The sequence below is a fragment of the Equus caballus genome, chromosome 9, assembly GCF_041296265.1.
Source record: "Equus caballus isolate H_3958 breed thoroughbred chromosome 9, TB-T2T, whole genome shotgun sequence".
NCBI lineage: Eukaryota > Metazoa > Chordata > Mammalia > Perissodactyla > Equidae > Equus > Equus caballus.
Window position 1 is genome coordinate 59,423,364 of NC_091692.1, and position 7,882 is coordinate 59,431,245.

Consider the following 7,882-nt stretch of genomic DNA (forward strand, 5'->3'; position numbering starts at 1 on the left):
CTAGAGTATGTGCCTTTAACCACTATACTCTACCACTTCATGGAAAAACGTCTAAAATAACTTCCAGTGCCTAATCTTTTATCAATTTGCTCCCCAACCCTGCCCACTTGGAGAGTCCTCATAGTTATCTTTTGTTTATATTAATAAATTTAGTTATCCAAACAGCAGAAACTTTTCCATGTGGTACATCATTCTACATGATCATTTATGATTATTAAATACTACAGAACAGTGTTAGCTTTTTAAGCCTTTGCTGTATGCTGGGCACTGCTAAGTGCTTTTCATATATATTATCTTATTTAATCCTTAAGACATTCCATTGAGAAGGTGAAGTTATTCTCTCTCAGGAAACTGAGGCTTAAAGAGGTTCAATAACTAGCTCAGGGTAATTTAGCTAGTAAGTGGCAGATCTGGGCCTACAACCTCATAGGAATTACTCCAAAGTCTGTGCTCTTAAAACTACTGTTCTTTTTCTTTTTTATTGCAGTAACATTGGATTATAATATTATATAACTTTCAGGTGTACATCATAATATATTTTGAATTTTGTGTAGATTAGATCATGTTCACCACCCAAAGACTAATGACAATCCATCACCACACATGTGCCTAATCATGCCTTTTACCCTCCTTGCTCCCCTGCATCCTCTCTGGTAACCACCAATCCAATCTCTGTTGCTATGTGTTTGTCGTTTTTATCTTCTACTTATGAGTGAGATCATACAGTATTTGACTTTCTCCCTCTGACTTATTTCACTTAGCATAATACCCTCAACGTCCATCCATGTTGTCACAAATGGCTGGATTTCATAATTTCTTATGGCTGAGTAGTATTCCATTGTGTATATATACCACATCTTCTTTATCCATTTGTCCCTTGATGGGCACCTAGGTTGCTTCCAACTCTTGGCTATTGTGAATAATGCTGCAATGAACATAGGGGCGCATGTATCTTTCTGCCTTTGTGTTTTCAAGTTCTTTGGATAAATACCCAGCAGTGGAATAGCTGGATCATATGGTAGATCTATTCTTAATTTTCTGAGGAAACTCCATACTGCTTTCCATAGTGGCTGCACCAGTTCACATTCCCATGAGCAGTGTACGAGAGTTCCCTTCTCCCCACATCCTCTCCAATACTTGTTGTTTCCTGACTTGTTAATTATAGCCATTCTGACTGGAGTGAGGTGACATCTCATTGTAGTTTTGATTTGCATTTCCCTGATAGTTAATGATGTTGAACATCTTTTCATGTGCCTGTTGGCCATCTGTATATCTTCTTTGGAGAAATCTCTGTTCAGCTCCTTTGCACATTTTTTAACTGGGTTGTTGGTTTTGTTGTTGTTGAGACGTATGAGTTCTTTGTATATTTTGCATATTAACCCCTTATCTGATATATGGTTTGCAAATATCTTCTCCCAATTGTTAGGTTGTCTTTTCATTTTGTTGATGGTTTCCTTTGCTGTGCAGAAGCTTTTTCGCCCGATGTGGTCCCATTTGTTTACTTTTTCTTTTATCTCCCTTGCCCGGTCAGACATGGTATTTGAAAATATGCTGCTAAGACTGATGTCAATGAGTGTATTGCCTCGGTTTTCTTCTAGAAGTTTCATGGTTTCAGGTCTTACATTCAAGTCCTTACTCCATTTTTTTTTTTTAAAGCATTTTTTTTTTTTTAAAGATTTTATTTTTTCCTTTTTATCCCCAAAGCCCCCCGGTACATAGTTGTGTATTCTTCGTTGTGGGTTCTTCTAGTTGTGGCATGTGGGACGCTGCCTCAGCGTGGTCTGATGAGCAGTGCCATGTCCGCGCCCAGGATTCGAACTAACGAAACACTGGGCCGCCTGCAGCGGAGCGCGCGAACTTAACCACTCGGCCACGGGGCCAGCCCCAAGTCCTTACTCCATTTTGAGTTGATTTTTGTGCATGCTGTAAGATTATGGTCTACTTTCATTCTTTTGCATGTGTCTGTCCAGTTTTCCCAACACCATTTTTTGAAGAGATTCTCCTTTCTCCATTGTATGCTCCTGGCTCCCTTGTCGGAAATTAGCTGTTCAGATATGTGTGGGTTTATTTCTGGGCTTTCAATTCTGTTCCATTGATCTGTGTGTCTGTTTTTGTGCCAGTACCATGCTGTTTCGGTTACTATAGCTTTGTAGTATATTTTGAAATCAGGGAGTGTGATACCTCCAGCTTTGTTTTTTTTCCTCAGGATTCCTTTGGCTATTCAGGGTCTTTTGTTGTTCCATATAAATTTTAGGATCCTTTGTTCTATTTCTGTGAAAAATGTTGGAACTTTGATAGTGATTGCATTGAATCTATAGATTGCTTTAGGAAGTATGGACATTTTAACTATGCTAATTCTTCCTATCTAAGAGCACAGAATTATCTTTCCTTTTCTTTGTGTCTTCTTCAATTTCTTTCAACAATGTTTTATAGTTTTTGGTGTACAGATCTTTCACCTCTTTGGTTAAGTTTATTCCTGTGTGTTTTATTCTTTTTGTTGCAATTGTAAATGGGATTGTATTCTTAATTTCTCATTCTGCTACTTTGTTAGTGTATAGAAACGCAACTGATTTTTGTATGTTGATTTTGTATCCTGCAACTTGATTGTATTCATTTATTTCTAAAAGTTTTTTAGTGGATTCTTTAGAGTTGTCTATATGTAAAATCATGTGGTTTGTAAATGGTGACAGTTTCACTTCTTCTTTTCCAAGTTGGATCCCGTTTATTTCTTTTTCTTGCCTGATTGCTCTGGCTAGGACTTCCAATACTGTGTCAAATAAGAGTGGTGAAATTGGGCCTCCTTGTCTGGTTCCTATCCTTAGAGGGATAGTTTTCAGTTTTTCTCTATTGAGAATGATATTAGCTGTGGGTTTGTCATATATGGCCTTATTATGTTGAGGTACTTTTCTTCTATATCCGTTTTATTCAGAGTTTTTATCATAACTGGATGCTGTGTCTTGTCAAATGCTTTCACTGCATCTATTGAGATGATCATGTGATTTTTATTCTTCATTTTGTTAATGTGGTGTATCACGTTGATTGATTTGTGGATGTTGAACCATCCCTGCATCCCTGGAATAAAATCCACTTGATCATGATGCATGATCTTTTTAATGTATTGTTGTATTCAATTTGCTAGTATTTTGTTGAGGATTTTTGCCTTGATGTTCATCAGTGATATTGGCCTGTAATTTTGTTTTTTTGTGTTGTCCTTGTCTGGTTTTGGTATCAGGATAGTGTTGGCTTTGTAGAATGAGTTAGGAAGCCTCCCCCTCTTGAATTTTTTGCAACAGTTTGAGAAAGATAGGTATTAAGTCTTCTTTGAATGTTTGGTAGAATTCACCAGGGAAGCCATCTGGTCCTGGACTTTCATTTTTTGGGAAGGTTTTGATTACTGTTTTGATCTCCTTACTTGTGATTGGTCTATTCAAATTCTTCACTTCTTGATCCAGTTTTGGAAGGTTGTATGAGTCTAAGAATTTATCCCTTTCTTCTAGATTATCCAATTTGATGGCATATAGCTTTTCATAGTATTTTCTTATAATCTTTTGTATTTCTGAGGTGTCTGTTGTAATTTCTCCTCTTTCATTTCTGATTTTATTTCTTTGAGCCTTCTCTTTTTTTCTTGGTAAATCTAGCTAAAGGTTTGTCAATTTTGTTTATCTTCTCAAAGAACCAGCTCTTGGTTTCATTAATTTTTTCTATTTTTTTTAGTCTCTATTTCGTTTATTTCTGCTCTGATTTTTATTATTTCCTTCCTTCTGCTGATTTGGGGCTTTATTTGTTCTTCTTCTTCCAGTTCCTTTAAGTGCATTGTTAGATTGTTTATTTGAGTTTTTCTTACTTGTTGAGGTAGGCGTGAATTGCTATAAACTTCCCTCTTAGAACTGCTTTTGCTATATCCCATAGATTTTGGTGTGTCGTATTTTCATTTTCATTTGTCTCCAAGTATTTTTTTATTTCTCCTTTGATTTCTTCTTTGATGCAATCGTTGTTAAGTAGCATTTTGTTTAATTGCCACATTTTTGTGGCTTTTCTGATTTTCTTCCTGTAGTTGATTTCTAGTTTCACACCTTTCTGGTCAAAAAAGATGCTTGGCATTATTTTGATCTTATTAAATGTGTTGAGACTTGATTTGTGTCCTAATATGTGATCGGTCCTGCAGAATGTTTCATGTGCATTTGAAAAGAATGTGTATTCTTCGGTTTTTGGATAGAATGTTCTGTATATATCTACTAAATCCATCTGGACAGATGTGTCATTTAGGGCCAATGATTCCTTATTGATCTTCTGTTTGGATGATCTATCCATTGGTGTAGGTGGAGTGTTAAAGTCCCCTGCTATTATTGTGTTACTGTCTATTTCTCCTTTTATGTCTGTTAATAATTGTTTTATATATTTAGGTCCTCCTATGTTGGGTGCATAGATATTTACAAGTGTTATATCCTCTTGTTGGATTATTCCCTTTATCATTATGCCCTTCTTTGTCTCTTGTTACAGATTTGTTTTAAAGTCTATTTTGTCTGATAGAAGTATTGCTACCCTCACTTTCTCTTCTGTCCCATTTGCATGGAATATCTTTTTCTATCCTTTCACTTTCAGTTTGTGAGTGTCTTTAGGTCTGAAGTGTGTCTCTTGTATGCAGCATATATATGGGTCTTGTTTTTTTAGCCAGTTTGCCACCCTATGTGTTTTGATTGGAGCATTTAGTCCATTGACAATTAACGTAGCTGTTGATAAATATGTATTTATTGCCATTTTGTTACTTTTTTTTTCTGGGTGTATTAGTAGTTCTTCTCTATTCCTTTCTTCTTTCCTTGCTCTCTTCCCTTGTGGTTTGATGGCTTTCTTTAGTAATATATTTGATTTCTTTCCTCTTACTTATTTGTTTACTTATTATAGGTTTCTGGTTTGTGATTACCATGAGGTTCCTATATAATATTCTACATATATAACAATTTGTATTGAGTTGATGGTCTCTTTAGCTGGACCTCTTTCTAAAAGCTCTACTCTTTTACTCCCCTCCTCCCACATTTTGCTTTTGAAATCATATCTAATCTCTTGTTTTGTGTGTGTCTATCCATTACCCTCTTGTCATTGAAATAGGTAATTTTAGTACTTTTGCCTTTAACCTTCATATTATCTTCATAGGTGGTCAATCTGCTTTTACTGTATTTTTGCCTTTACTAGTGATTTTATTGCTTGTTTTTTTTTTTTTGACAATTTTCTTATCCATATTTGTGGTCTTCTCTTTCCCACTTACATAAGTCCCTTCAGCATTTCTCATAGAACTGGTTTCTTGGTGATAAACTCCTTTACTTTTTGCTTGTCTGGGAAGCTCTTTATCTATCCTTCCATTCTGAATGATAATCTTGCTGGGTACAGTATTCTTGGCTGTAGGTTTTTTTTCTTTTCAGCACTTTAAATATGTTAGGCCACTCTCTTCTAGCCTGTAGGGTTTTGGCTGAGAAGTCTGCTGATAGCGTTATGGGCTTTCCTTTGTATGTCACTTGTTGCCTTTCCCTTACTGCTTTTAGGATTCTCTTTGTCTTTAATTTTGGACATTTTAATTGTAATGTGTCTTGGTGTGGGCCTGTTGGTGTTCATCTTGTTTGGTGCTCTCTGTGCTTCCTGTACTTGGATTTCTGTTTCCTTCCTTAGGTTAGGAAAGTTTTCAACTATTATTTCTTCCAATATATTCTCTGCCCCTTTTTCTCTCTCTTCTCCTTCTGGGACACCTATAATATGAATGTTAGTGTGCTTGCTATTATCCCAGAGTTCTCTTAGACTGTTCTCATTCTGTCTAATTTTTTTTACTTTCATCTTTGGTGATTTCCTCTAGTCTTTCTGCCAGCTTACTGATCTGTTCTTCTGCATCATCTACTCTGCTATTGAGTACCTCTAGTGAATTGTTCATTTTCAGTATTGTGTTCTTCATTTCTGATTGGTTCTTTTTTATATTTTCCAGTTCTTTGTTGATGTTCTCACTGTGTTCATCCAGTCTTTTCCCAATATCAGTGAGCATCTTATGAGTTTTTGTTTCAACTCTTTGGCAGGTAGATTGCTTATTTCTGTTTCAGTTAGTTCTTTTTCTGGGGTTTTATCCCATTCCCTTGCTTGGAATATATTCCTTTGCCTCTTCATTATGCCTCTTTCTCTGTGCTTATATCTATGTATTAGGTGGGTTGGCTATGTCTCCTGATCTTGGAGAAGTGGCCTTATGTAAGAGATGCCTTTTGAGGCCCATTAGTGTGCTTCCTTCTTGTCTCCAGTCCAAATGATCCAGGAGTGACCCCTGTGTGGGCTACTTGTGTCCGTCTGCTGTGGCAGGGTTGCTCTTACTGCAGGTACCCAGGGAGTCTAGTCTTTCCCTCCCTGGCCTGCTGTTTGTAAATCAAGTTTGGGGAGCCCCAGCACCATTGGCTACAAGGTCTAATAGCATACTCCTGTTGCAGTTTTCCTGTTAATTGTGTAGGTACCCAGTGTAGATGGTTGCTAGGCTCAGGGGCTTACAGTTGCTTTAGGCCTCAGGCCTGCAAGGCTGTTGTCAGCTCTCTTAGTATTGCAGCTGAGTGGGGCTGGCCCCAGGGATGGGAGTACCCAATTGTTTCAAGCTTTGGAAGGTGGAGCTGATCTTCTTTGTGGCTGTTTGTGAAGCACAGGTTTTCTGCCACTAAGCCCCACCCACCACAGGTCCACACACACTGTCAACACAGCCCTGGTCTGTGCACACTTCCTGACCCCCTGGAGTGTACCCAGTCACCCCACTGCAGAGGTCCCGACCTCTCCACCAATGCCCCCTACAGTTCACCAGGTCCTCATACAGGCCCTGCCCCATAGAGGTGGACACACTCACCTGCCTGTAGAGGATCAAGGCAGCCAGTCTATGCAGGCTGACAAGTAGCCTGAGGGCTTGCTGTTGCATGGGGCCAGTCCCTAGTGCAGGCTGCCTGAACTGGATTAAATCTGCACTCTAGTGGGTGTGGCAGACCTGTCGGCTAACAGGCCAGGGGAAGAATTTCAATGGCATCTTCCACTGTCTGTATCAGCACGCCTGTACTAGGTCACAACAGTGGCTGCCACCAATGTCTCAGTCTCTGGAGAGCTCTTACCTCTCACCGAGATGCACCCAGAGCCCACCAGATGAATCTCTTTTCACTAAAGGACTGCGCACCTTTCTTTTTGGTGATTTTAGGTTGCTCTGAGATGGGTGAATTTGTGTGCGGGCCCTTTAAGAGCCAGGTTCTTTTGGCTTTCATCTGATAGCTTTTCTGGGGATATTCCCCCATTGCAGTTAATAGCCAGCAAAGCCAGACAGTAGGACACTTGTTTCAGTCGTGCTGAATCTGAACGATGTTTCTAAGGTCTCCACTTCTCCAGGGAGGGCTGCCTACCTCAGGGTGCCTCCCTCCCAGCTGTCTGTGAAGCTCTGCCACTCGCGAAAGTGGCTTTCTTTCTCTCCAGAGGGAATTTCTGCCTCTTCCACCTCAGTCAGGACTGTCATTTGTTGTTGGGGTTCTTTTTACCCAGCTTCCAGTTTTCTCCCCAGGGTAATTTTTCCAAGAATAGTTGTAACCTGGTTGTGTTCATGGGAGGAGATGAGTTCAGAGTCTGCCTATACCACCATCTTGATGAGATCTCAAAACTGCTGTTCCTAACTGCTTCTAACATTATTTTTCAGTTGACTGAGCTTTTCAAATTAGCATGACATTTTAAAAATAACCTGAAACAAATATGTATATGTAAGAATATGTGTATGTGTAAGAATGTTATGGCAGCACTGCTGTAATAGGATAATTTTAAAAACAACAAAGTGCTTGGAGGAATGGTTAAATCATCTAATGTATGTCCACACGAAAGAACACTCTGCAGCAGTTTTAAA